Source organism: Melopsittacus undulatus, chromosome 2 (genome assembly GCF_012275295.1).
Source record: "Melopsittacus undulatus isolate bMelUnd1 chromosome 2, bMelUnd1.mat.Z, whole genome shotgun sequence".
NCBI classification, from domain to species: domain Eukaryota; kingdom Metazoa; phylum Chordata; class Aves; order Psittaciformes; family Psittaculidae; genus Melopsittacus; species Melopsittacus undulatus.
In genome coordinates this window covers 35,715,801-35,728,178 of record NC_047528.1, presented here as the reverse complement: position 1 = coordinate 35,728,178, position 12,378 = coordinate 35,715,801, and the positions used below count along the sequence as shown (strand labels likewise).

Here is a 12,378-nt window from a genome sequence, read left to right as displayed (position 1 = left end):
CCTTCCAGTATCTGAAGGGGGCCTACAGGGATGCTGGGGAGGGACTATTCATTAGGGACTGTAGTGATAGGACAAGGGGTAACGGGTTCAAACTTAAACAGCAGAGGTTTAGACTGGATATAAGGAAGAAATTCTTTCCTGTTAGGTACTGGAATGGGTTGCCCAGGGAGGTAGTGAATGCTCCATCCCTGGCGGTGTTCAAGACCAGGTTGGATGAAGCCTTGGGTGCTATGGTTTAGTGTGAGGTGTCCCTGCCCATGGCAGGGGGGTTGGAACTATATGATCTTAAAGTCCTTTCCAATCCTAACTATTCTATGATTCTATGATATGTTGCACAACTGGCCTAATTATGATAAAGATGTTACTATCACGCCTTCAAACATTCTGTGGCCGAAGAGACAAGTTTGAAGTTCAAGAGAAAGTCTACTCTATAAAACTCTTGTGCATATTACTAATGTGAAAAATATGTTAAATAAATAAAACTAAATAAGTAGTTTTATAGGAAGCAGAATCAAACTTTTAATTCATTGCTGTAGAATGATTTTTGCAGCTTAAGGTTTTCTTAGAGTAACCTTTTTTGTGTATATGGTCACACTGAGATTGACAGTCGTACAGAAAGTTTAAGGTCTTTAATCCAATGCAAGAGAAAAAAAAAGCCTGAAAAATAAAATCATTATTAATAAAGGTATTTAAGTATAGGCTAGGCTATAGATAATCAACATTTAATTCAAAATTATACTGAATTCATTGCAGGTTTTTAGATCAGAAAATGCTATCTCATATAGGTAGGGGATATGTTCAGTACTGTATTGTCACAGATCAAATGTGATTTATGAAATAATTTTCTGAGCACCAATATTGCTTGATGTAAGTGATGATGCATAATACTGCATTAGTACAAAATCTGTATTCTTTCACATAGAAGTTGGTATACTGTTTCGTTTTTACGGTCAATGGTTTGGCTTTTTTTTAACCAAAATTACTTAAATAGGAACAAAATACTGCAACTGAATATCAGTTCTTGTTGAAATAATTTCACTAAACGTTTTGGACGGGATTTAGTTGTCTAAATAGAGACATATAATGCCAGCTAAGGTGCCATAGGTCATCCTCATGGGGCTTACAAACATGATACCAGATCTACAGAAAATCTGCATGTTTCTGGAACAAAAATAGAAAGACCGGTGTAGTATCTTAAGGCATCTCAAGTGGCACCAGCTGGCCTGTCTGGGCCTGTCAGGGAGGTCTAGGAGGCTGCTGATCTTGTGCAGTAGCAGACATCTACATTCTGTCAGCAGAAAAGCTTCATTGACAAGAAGTGTTTCATCACCTCCTCTCCTTTTAGATGCATATAGTTTAGACCCTTGCATCTAAATATCTGCATCTAGAGTGCAATCTCACCAAAGGTCATTCTATTTGTAACCAACCAAAAGATGACTATAAGGAAAAAGACAACAAAACTGCACTAATAAAACTGATAGATCATGTACTATTAACTTTTTAAAGACCATACACACACTGACATCTCTCTTCAACCTATTTCTAGTCTCATTTCTGTTTATAGGCAACTGAGCTAGTATAGTCAATATAGATAACCTTCACAGACTATGGTATTTTTTAATTCTAGTTTGTGTATTCCACTTAAATGCTAACAGGAACTCAAATATTCCACACTAGAAATGTACGTATGTCCATTTCTTTCAATAACAGGGAGTTGTTCTGCAGACACTGCAGAAGAATTAATGTTGAACCACCAGAGGAAGCAGTGCTGTAAGAACGGCCATTCTCATTTTTCCTTAGGAAATCTTCTGTTGGTATAAAATGCATTCTTGATAATGAAACTTGGAGCACAGCAGTGTATTCAGGAGCTGGAAGAGCTGAGCTCAGTCTTTGCTTCTGTGAATGTCTATTAAAGCAGAGTGGATCTTCATCAAAAACAAAGAGCTAGGAAATTTCTCCTGCTAGCAAATACCCATGAAATGAAAGATATGGTTACAAATATCTTCAGAAAATGAAGGAGGTTGACTCCAGGAATTTCATCTCCTGGTGACTCTATGGTTTTTTTCCAAAGGCAGTTAAAAAAAACTAACAATGTTATCTCAGCCTACATATTTTTTTCTCTGGAGCTTTGCATCTTCACAATTTCCCTCCTTTCTTCTCTTTCCCTAGAATAAAAATGTGTCAAAAAATACTTACAAACATTTGCCATAATTAGATATTTTCACTAAAATTTATAAAACCTACATTTCTTCTTCAAGTATTTATTAAATGCATTTCTTCCAGACCTAATGTCTTTCATATTTGTCATAAAATACTTCAGCTGACTCTGCATTATATGCTTTACCTCTTACATATTGACAGATATTTTCCAACATAACAATAAAAGTGTTCTCAGAAAATTCAAAGATGATTTACGAATAAATATTGATAAACTCACACTTGGTGGATAGCTGAAAATACCCTTTAGAAAACAGCACCCCAGGAAATGAATCTCCACTAATCTTCTCTATCACTGAGTGGTATTTCAGTAGTTCCTCAAATTTTATCAGTTTGAATCTCTGAACATGTTCTGTTTGAAGTTTAATTTTTTTAACTTTAGATTACAAAATTTCTAGACATCAATTTTTTTATTTTTTTTTTTTTACGGTATATTATAGTAGGCAGAATTGAAGTGTGTTATTTTCAGTGATGGAAAGAAACTTCTGTAAAAATAATACTCCAGATGAAAAGACATTACCAAGTAAGAGCAGGAAAATGATGCCATTATTTTGTTTAAACTTTTTAAACTTAATTTAATTCAATTTATAAAATTAACAGGATATTCAGAAACTATTGTATCCAGAACTGATGTTTACAGCAAAAATCTTAAATTCAAAATTCTTAATTTTTAATTCTTAATTTTAAAACCAAAAATGTATTGCTTAAAGTTCAATTAAAAATAGGATTTCTTCCTCTTATTTACATCTGTCAAAGCTAATTTCAAAGAGATGTGTTAAGATCTCTGAAATGTTTTGAATTCAGGCTATATGAATCTACTGTTCTTTGAGCTGAATACACTGGCCAACACAGCTGCACCTAGCAGAATCCATGAAAACTATCCTTCTGTTTTGTCGTATTTTGCTGATTCAGAAGTCATCTCATTTTGGAGATGAAATGCTTGTGATTTATCACAAATTATAACCTTTTAATAAGTGAAAAATAAAACACACTTCTGAACTTAATTTCATAATGGTTACTTACATATCTAAGAGTGAAAATTGTTATGCTGACAAATGAAAATTACTGGGAAATAAAATTCTAAACCTAATTAAAATCTGAAAACAGGACAATTTGAATTTCTTGCTGCTGAATCTAGTTAATTAAAATATAAGAGCACATAAAATCCCAGCCATTTTAGAATACTGAAGTGCACAATTAAAACTTATTAAACTACTTGAAATTTATAGATGAATTAATATAAATTACAAATCTAATGTATTTGTGTGTAGAAGATAGTGGTATACTCAAAAGTACTAGCACAAAATAATGTCCATTAGACAAAATAATAATAAACTCTCGTAAAACAAGTTAGAACAGTCAATTATATATTATTTGGTATACTATCAAAGTGAATTAGTTGATAATAGTGAAGGCATTTTATCAGTAATTACTGCATTTTTTTGCCCATCATTTGTTCAGTTTATCATGCAAAATGACTGGTTTTGATTAGGTCCAGTTAAAATTGCAGCAGAGGAAGGAACTTACTTTAATTTGCTGTGTAATTTCACTTAAGAAAACAATACAAAAGCTGTTGGATAATAAAGATTTATGATAATCTGATAAATGTAATGGAAATCTGTGACTGAGCAGCAGTGGAAAATGGTAAATTCGAACAGTCTTCTCCATAATAGACCAAATTGACAGCCTCAGGAAATGTATATTAAGTTTTATTGAAGTTATATTTAACTTACTGCAAGGAGAAGATGGCAGAGTAAATAAAAAGAAGAATCATGATTGTATGCTTCATGACTAAATTGTTCTTTTGTCAAGAAAGATCAAAACAATTTTAACAAACTCAGCAACAGGGAAAAGCAAGAGGGTTATAGAGTTATAGAATACTTCTGGATGAAGGGACCTCTGGAGGCCATCTGTTCCATCTCCTTCATGCAAAAAGAGTTAGTTGGATGAGATTGTCCAGAGCCATAAGTGCTGCAGGTCCCACAGTCTCCCCGGAAAACCTCTCAAAAGTATTTGATCACCCTCACTGCGAATAAAGTAATGGTATAAATATAGTAATGAAATAAAGCCCAGTTTTTCCACTGTTTTCTCTATACTGATATATAAACTGACATAGAAAACAATGTATACAAATAAGACTTAAGCATTTTCAAGGAGAAATTAAGAAAAAAAAATAATTACATTTGAACTCATGTGCTAAGTCGAAACTAAGTGTCAGTATATGCTATAAAGTGATTCAACAGGAAGTTATTTGATCTTGAAGAGTGATATAAACCCAGACTATATGAACAGAAAGCAGAAAGTTTGGGTTTTTTTTTTGTAACTGGGTCAGAGGTTTTTAAGATTTATATGCTTTTACAAATACTTTTTTTTCAGAGCTTAAAAAACCCACCTGATTTTTGGGAAACAAAAGTCAGGTACAATTCCTTTAGAGTTAGATGCAGAACACAAATGTCTTTAGAGATCGTTATGACTGATACATCTAATGTTGCAGATTCAGTGATCAGACAGAGTTACACCATATCTAAATAGCTGGTTAAGTAATTTGAGATTAAAATATTTGTCAGAAGACTTTAAAAAGATATATAGCTATAGTAGATCATAGATGCAAGTTTCAGATTTTAGGTAAACATGAATTCTGATGGGGGAGAAAGATATATGCTATAAACATTAGAAAAAGTTATTGGAAATGGTGCAAAGTCATCATCAGAAAACACTTAGCAACAGCTTCCAGTATATCAGTGGTAGAAACATGAAGTAGCAATAAACCTTTTCTCTCAGTCTTGCTTTACAGATCAGGAGATTTAAAATGTCTTTCTGGGCCAAACCAGACTCCCAATGGATTGCATTGCTGGCATTTCAGCAGCTCATCTTTGAGTCAGCTCTGTTTCAGGCAAATGCTCTTTCTCTCAGGAGCTTGTATTGTTTATTTCTATTACTATGTATCTACTTGGTGGTGTTCTTATTTCCTTCCTGCCCACAGCTGGTACTCCACACTTTTTTCCCAGATGGCCATGTTCAGCTATGCTTGTGAAAGGAACCAGTTTTCCCTTTTCCAGAAGGTCCCAGCAGGCTGCAGCAGCTGCGCCAAGGCAGACAGGTTTTCCCTGTTCTCCTCTGCTGTCTCATCATAGTCAGGAAAACCTCTAGCAAATGTAGTCCTTGTACAATACACTGAAAACTAGTCTGTTTTCTATCTGTAGTTTAATTCTTTTTCAGCAGTGAATATAAGTAGCGGAAGGACTTCTATATTCTAGCTGAGTGCTCTGATCATTTAGTTTTTTGTTAAAGGTAAGAAACTATGATTTCATTAAAAATTACTGTTTTCAGACCCTTCATAACTTCAAAGGGAAAACTTCATAACTTCATAATTTCAAAGGGAGGTACTCCCTGTAACTAAAACGTATTCTTTTCATAGTGAATGTGGTTTAAAACTTCTGTAATCTACCATTTATCTAGTTGATGCAGTAAACTTAAGGGAGCAACAAAAAAAAAAAAAACACAAAAAAACAGTTGGAAACTGGAAAATTATCACACCCAGCTAATTTTAACTCCGTTATAGTACTTATTATGTAATTTAGTCTCAGTCAGAATATTACATTAAGCAGCACAACCTGCTATTGAAATAAATGACATTATTATGTAGATTTATGTAGAACAGTTCAGAAGATGAATCATATAATAGAAAAAGTGGCACAAGATGCAAAATCTTGTCTAGAATTTTCAGCTTTCAAGGTGTGATACTGGATGTAAGAGTTCATACCTTTAATGGTCTGTTGTTCGCCTTCAGCGGCCTAATGTGTATTAAGTATACCATGTATTAAAGCCCAAATTTAAAATGAAATGCCTTTACAGTCAAATCTGAACTGTTTGCATGTTTAACTGATTGTATTTGACCAGTATATGGGTTAAACAGATGGTTGGGTGTGGGAAACTGTATGGTTGAGTGCTGTTTTATAAAGAAAAAATCAGCTGGAGAGTGACAAAGTGTGTATAAAGCCATCCTCTTTCAGTAAAAGTGTTGTTGCTTAGCTTCTTTCAGGTGTGCTCTTTGGTAGTATGGTTGCTGGTATATGGTTGCTAATTAGCCGATCCAGTAGATGAAGGGATACCAGGTCTCAAGACATGTTTATTTATTTCTATATACTATTGAAGGATCAGCCAAATTGTTCACAAAGCAAAAAAGAAGGGGAAAAAAAATTAAGTCTGAGGAAAAAAGTCTCCAAAACTCTTTGGGAAACACTGGAAGATTTCACTGGAAAGACTGCATGAAAGTTATAGGCTTCACCCCAAAAACCCTTGTATCCATATCCTTAGTGGAGATCACACTTAAAGCAAAATCTGTTCTGAGGTAATTTAAAAGGAAAATACAGCAAATGAGATGAATTAGGAATGGATTGCAAGAAGTCATTGTCTTTTAAAACTTAGCATACGAAAGTCATGGCCATTTTTTTTCTCATTCCTTTACTTATTTATTTTCTAAATATGTGCAGTTGTGCTGTCTCCTTCAGTGGATGTAAATAATCTGCTTTTATTTTTATTTTTCTTAATATGGCTGGAGATCAAATTACTTTAAAGATAACTATAAAGCAGACAGTAATTGCCCAGGCATATATGAATATAAACCACGGGCCTGAAAAACCTGCCTCACCTCCTGCCATATTCTACAGTTTTATAGGGCAAACATGGAAATCTCACATAAAGCTTTGTGAACCTGAAGAGATGGTCTGTATATTACAGGCATGAAGAGAAGTAGGAGGGTGCCCTAGCAAACACTGTTAATGAGGAAGGCTGTTCGATGTATAGAAGATAACTGCAAATATGAAAATAAGTAAATAAATTTAAACTACTCTAATTTTAATTGTTTTGCATATTTTCTAGAGAGGGATTTTTCTGCTAGGGTTTTTGGGGTGTGTTTTTTGTTTTGTTTTGTTTTCAGTTCAACACAATCAGAATTCTGGTACATAAAATAATATTTTCTAAACTAGATGCTCTATCAGTTCTTCTCTACAAACAAAAAAGTGTTAATTCAAAACATCACCTGCAGGAAGATTTTATATCAATTCTAATATCTTAACACAAAACCTGCTATACAAATCCCCACTGACTCTGATGGTGATGATAGATTTATAAACACAGGGAGAACACTCCTGTGGATGTTCTCTCTTGATGTAATCTCAATTTATTGGCAACGAAGAGGATGATTGAGGGTTAAGCATTTGGCTTCTCCCATCTCCTGAGATTAGAATGTCAGAGCTCTCCAAATGTAAGAATATCTCTTCATCTGTACAGGAAATGAGAGCAGAAATTTACTGTTTCTCATTCCGTTGGTGTTCTTTCTCTTACTTACATTCCACACTGCTGCTGGGTGGCAATAGTTTGGCGTTTTTCACAGAAGTTGTATCTGTATTCGTGTACATAGGGAACATGGCTTATTTCCCTACGTACATGACATACAAACATGCAGGGAAAACAGTACCAATTACATAAAGAGCTACTATACATGTAAATTCCTGGAAGACCTGTATTTTTTTATGTTCCAGGTAGCCCCTAAAGTAACCCAGAATGGATTTTGTGTTGATAAGCCTTCCTTCCCATTAGTTAGCTCACTTTTAATATCCCTTGGAGGCCACGAGAAGTTTCATCACTACTTCAGATATTTTCTGAACACCTAAGATAGATGATATAAACAGAAAAAAAAATTAAAAAAAAAATAAAAAAAGAAATTCTAAATTCAAGAATGCTGGAGCAGTAATGAGGTGTGGAAGTTAATTGTTTCTTCTGAGTTTGGGGCAGACTAGCTCAAATATGTCTTTCTTATTTATCCCTGCTTGGGATGAATTTCCTGCTCAGAAATGCTATTTAAAAAATGGAAATAGTACAACAACATTAATAGAATTTTAAATTGTTTCTAAAAGCCTACAAAATATTTTATTTACCAAAATTCTGATAAAGATTAAATCTAGTTTGCAACGTAAGAAGACCCTTGTTATTTTTGCAGTCTGATTTATTTTTGGCCTTTTTTTGGGGGGGGGGGGGGGGGGGGGGCGTGTTTGCATTTATTTGTTTGTTTGTTTTTGGGGGTTTTTTTTTTGGTTTTTGTTTTTTTGGGTTTTTTTTTGTTTTTTTTGTTTTTTTTTTTTTACCAGGAGTTTATTTTGGTATAAATGTAAATCAGGATGTTTATTCTGTTCTTCAGGAAGAGACCAGAAAGAAAGGGCACCTCTGCTTCTTAAAAAAAATCATACTGACAAACTATTTTCAGCACTCACTCGCCTGGATATACCTTTGTCTTTTGACTGTTTTCCCAGAGCACCTGGAACAGCTGTTCCTGTTTGAAGACCTCACTATATGTATTTATTTGGTACAGTTTGCAACTTTCAGTCAATCGGTATATGTTTTATAACACTGGAGCATATCTACCACTCCTGAGCCTATAGACAAAGTTCAGGAGAGTCTGCAGTGGTGAGTAGGTAGTATTACCTGTGTTCAGGACAAGATGTCTTTGTCTGGTCCTTGAACTTTGCAAAACATATTTAGAGTCTGAATACGGTAACTTGATTGGAAAAGGGGAGAAAAAAAGAGCTGTGACAGCCCATTATTAAAGATTTTAAAACAGTGTTTCATCTGTCATGAATTTGTTAACATTCTAGCCTGGGTTGGTTATTTATTAGGTGATCCTATGACAATGATCTGAATTTCAATATCCTTTTGAGTAATCTTATTAAGACATTTCTGCTGTACTGGTTTTGAGTAGTAATTTTAGTAATCTGCTAGAAGTAGATAAGGTCCTATTCAGTGAACGAGATTTTTGAGTCTAAAAATACATTTTTATTCTAAAAATATGACAAGAAATTCAGGGCTTCCTTTCTTATGTAATCATTTATTTTTTACATTCATGGTTTCAACACTTAAAATCTAATGTCTTAAATTCTAAACATGATCTAAACTAATGCATCTAGTTTTTTGAAGATCTGGTAATTGCATATTAAGACATACTGAAAAATAAAGCTCATTTTTTCCAATTATAACTGAGTATTGGTTGTGGATTCTTCATAATAGTTCAATTCCATGATTTCTTTCTGGAAATACATACATCAGTAGCTATTTCTCTAAACTTTCAAAATCAAAATTGTATTTCCTTTGAGTATGTAAGAAAATGCCTCCTTTTCAATTAATAAGACAGCAATATAAATGACTTTTTATCCATGTTATTTACTTACTAAACTCTTTTTTTGTGAAGGTTTTTGTTGTTCTTTTGGTTTTGGGGAGATTTTTTTTTTTCATTTTCTCTATTTTCTTTTTCAATATTTTATATAAATTTGCATTAGCTCATATGTTACCATTTCCCAGATGAAATGCTAATTAACATTCCTGTAATAATCCCTTTAGAAAATTCCCATTGTGAGTGCTCATGTATGGTGAAGTCTGGTTTATCATTCAACTCAATATAACTTTTAATTTCATCCACCACCAAGGGAGACTTCAAATTAAAATTATTAAACTGTCTGTCAATTAACAGGAATGTTTGAATAATTTATCTTGTGCCCAAACTGATAGCTACATGCTCTGATTAGATTATTGTTCTTCATGCTAGACCAATACACTTGTTGAAACAGATCATTTTTATGTCAACACACTTTGAAATCTTGTCCATGGGTACATGCCCCAATAAGCACAGTAGTATTCAGCTTCCAATTTAGCTTCAGGGACACAGTCTTGCATTGAATGATCATACCCATAAAAGAAACTGGCAAGTACAACTGGTATAAAGTATAAGTGCTAAGAAATTATATGTCTCAGCTGATAAATACAACTCAGGCCTGTCTACACTCACTGTATTTAAGTGCTTACTCATAATATAGTGCTTGGAAAAATTTCATAGAGTCTGTACTTTCTTATATAAAACATATAAACAAATGCCAGTAGGCTCTGAAATGCCCTTAAAAAATCAAAGCAAACAGAAGGCCAGTCACAGGTGTTCCACATAGAGACATTTTTCCAATTCTACCAAGCATGTGGGTTAGGGTCAGGTTTCAAAATCATAATCTGTTTTTGGTGTCACTGTTGAAAAGCTGATAATGTCATTTGACTATAATGTTTTAGTGTTTGAAAATTTAACATACTGTTTAAGAAAAAGGCTTTTAACAGAATAACATAAACATAATATTGCAATGAGCCTCTAACATACTTTTTCCTGGTGTCACATTCAAATCTATAACTGCACACTGTACTTTAGAAGTTGATTTGTACAACACATCCAGAGACTTTGATTGTAAAAGCAGATAATCGTTTTGGTCCTTCAATGTCTGACAGCAGAAAAGTATCCAAAAAAAACAAACAAACTGTTATCCTTACGTGTGTCAGCACTCAGATTCAGATATTATAGACAGGGAAAAGTATACTTACTCTGCATTGGTCTTGTCACAGAGACAAAGTGAAATGCCAGTTCCTGTGATGTATGTGAAAAAGGTTGGGAATTTGTTCACAGAAGTTGCTTGAAAATATTTTTAGTAGCATAGCAGCCTTACTAACAACCTGTGAGCAGACAAACATTTATCTTTTCATATGTCTAGCTAGTTTCCTCTGTGCCAGAAAAGAGTTTATGGTGAGATAGCCCCAAGGACAAAACCCATGACATAACATTTAAAATACATGTCTCATTAATGGTGACAGTAAGAAGGGGTAAGCAATTTCTATCTTAAGCTTCTACTTAACATCATACTAGCAATGTGTAATCTGACTGACTATTCTGGTTGGCTTTGATTCGTAAGGCATTGTGGTTCAAAAATAGCTAATATACATTTTTTTGCAATGTCTACCTCTATTTATATCTCAGAAATCCCCAATTATCCTGTAATTAACTGCCTCTTAAATTTTAGGGTATGTCTCTGACTATGCAAGTATTTAAAGTACAAAGGTCAAGTAATTTGTCCAGGATCTGAAGGAACACAAGGAGGTAATGTATAATGACAACATAAGCACTTAGCATGCACCTACATTACAGGTATCAAGAGACAGACTTGCCAATACAAGTGACAAGATACTCTGTATGGGCCACAGAAATAGGTGTGTTTTTGAAGAAGGGTATAGGGAGGCAGGTCCCATCTACTTAAGACATTAACATGAAACCCTCCACAACTAAAAGTATTTACATTAAACCCTCCATAGAGGTCTTTTTATTTACTCCATCCACAGAATAACGTAATGTTTTCAAGTGATTAAGTAGCTCCTACTTGTCCTCTTTGAGCCTACTTGGCTCAAAGCCAGAAGTTTCATTCTGATTCCTTATGTTCTTCCATTTTCCTCATGAAGGAATTAGTGGAATAGGAGGCAGTACTAAACGAGGTGTTATCTTATTACACCTCCTCCTTAAGACAGAACTGAATGAAGATGGCATACCACTGCTAGATTCTTCTGCAGCTTACATTCTTGGGTGACAGGAAGATATTCCTCAGGCATCCCTCACAGGAAATGAAAGGTACACATCTTTTGTGCTCTGCCAGTTTAGTGCTGAGGAATAATAAAACCTAGAATTAAAGAAGCAGTAATTGATATATTCACTCACTTTAAAAACCATCAGCTACAGAAGTATGTTGCTAACCATCTTTTGGAAAATAATGCTTTCCTTGCCTTGCTTTTTCTTGGAGTTGGTATTTCCTCAGGAAGAACCAGGGGAGGGAACAACGGATTATGATGAGCTGGCAGTATCCCACGGTTCTCACTAAGACTGGTGCAATTTTCATAGTAGGATTTTTTTCCTCCTTAGTCATAAATCCACCTAGGTTTTTTTTTGCAGTGTTTTGTATTAGGTTGTGTCCTTCTTGTTGGCTCCCAGTTAATGTTTAAAAATTGTACAATTTGCCAGCCTCAGTTGGAAAAAAGGATATTGCTTGCTAGAGGCATTGCTGGAGAGCAGCAAAGGGGTGTCGAACCTTTACTCCACATGACATTTTCAGGGCTTCAGCTACTATAGAATGGCAGTAGCTGCTTGATCTCTAGAGGATTGTACAACCTGAAAGCAGCTTAGGCCAAAACAGGAACAGACAAGTGCCAGAGACCCTTCCCTAACAGGTCAACAAAGACTGGAATACTGTACTAGCAATGTCAAAATACACTCAGTTATACCTGTATTTTAAACTTGAATCAAATTAACTGTTC

At 34.3% G+C, this 12,378-nt stretch overlaps 1 long non-coding RNA gene across 1 annotated transcript; it reads right to left on the bottom strand.

Moving 5' to 3' along the window:
• Positions 1-494: 494 nt before the first annotated feature.
• Positions 495-10,755, bottom strand: LOC115947329 (uncharacterized). Its single transcript, XR_004081271.2, has 2 exons — positions 10,627-10,755; positions 495-2,165 (listed from the first exon to the last, which is right to left on the bottom strand). It is a non-coding gene; the product is annotated as an uncharacterized lncRNA (long non-coding RNA).
• Positions 10,756-12,378: the final 1,623 nt, after the last annotated feature.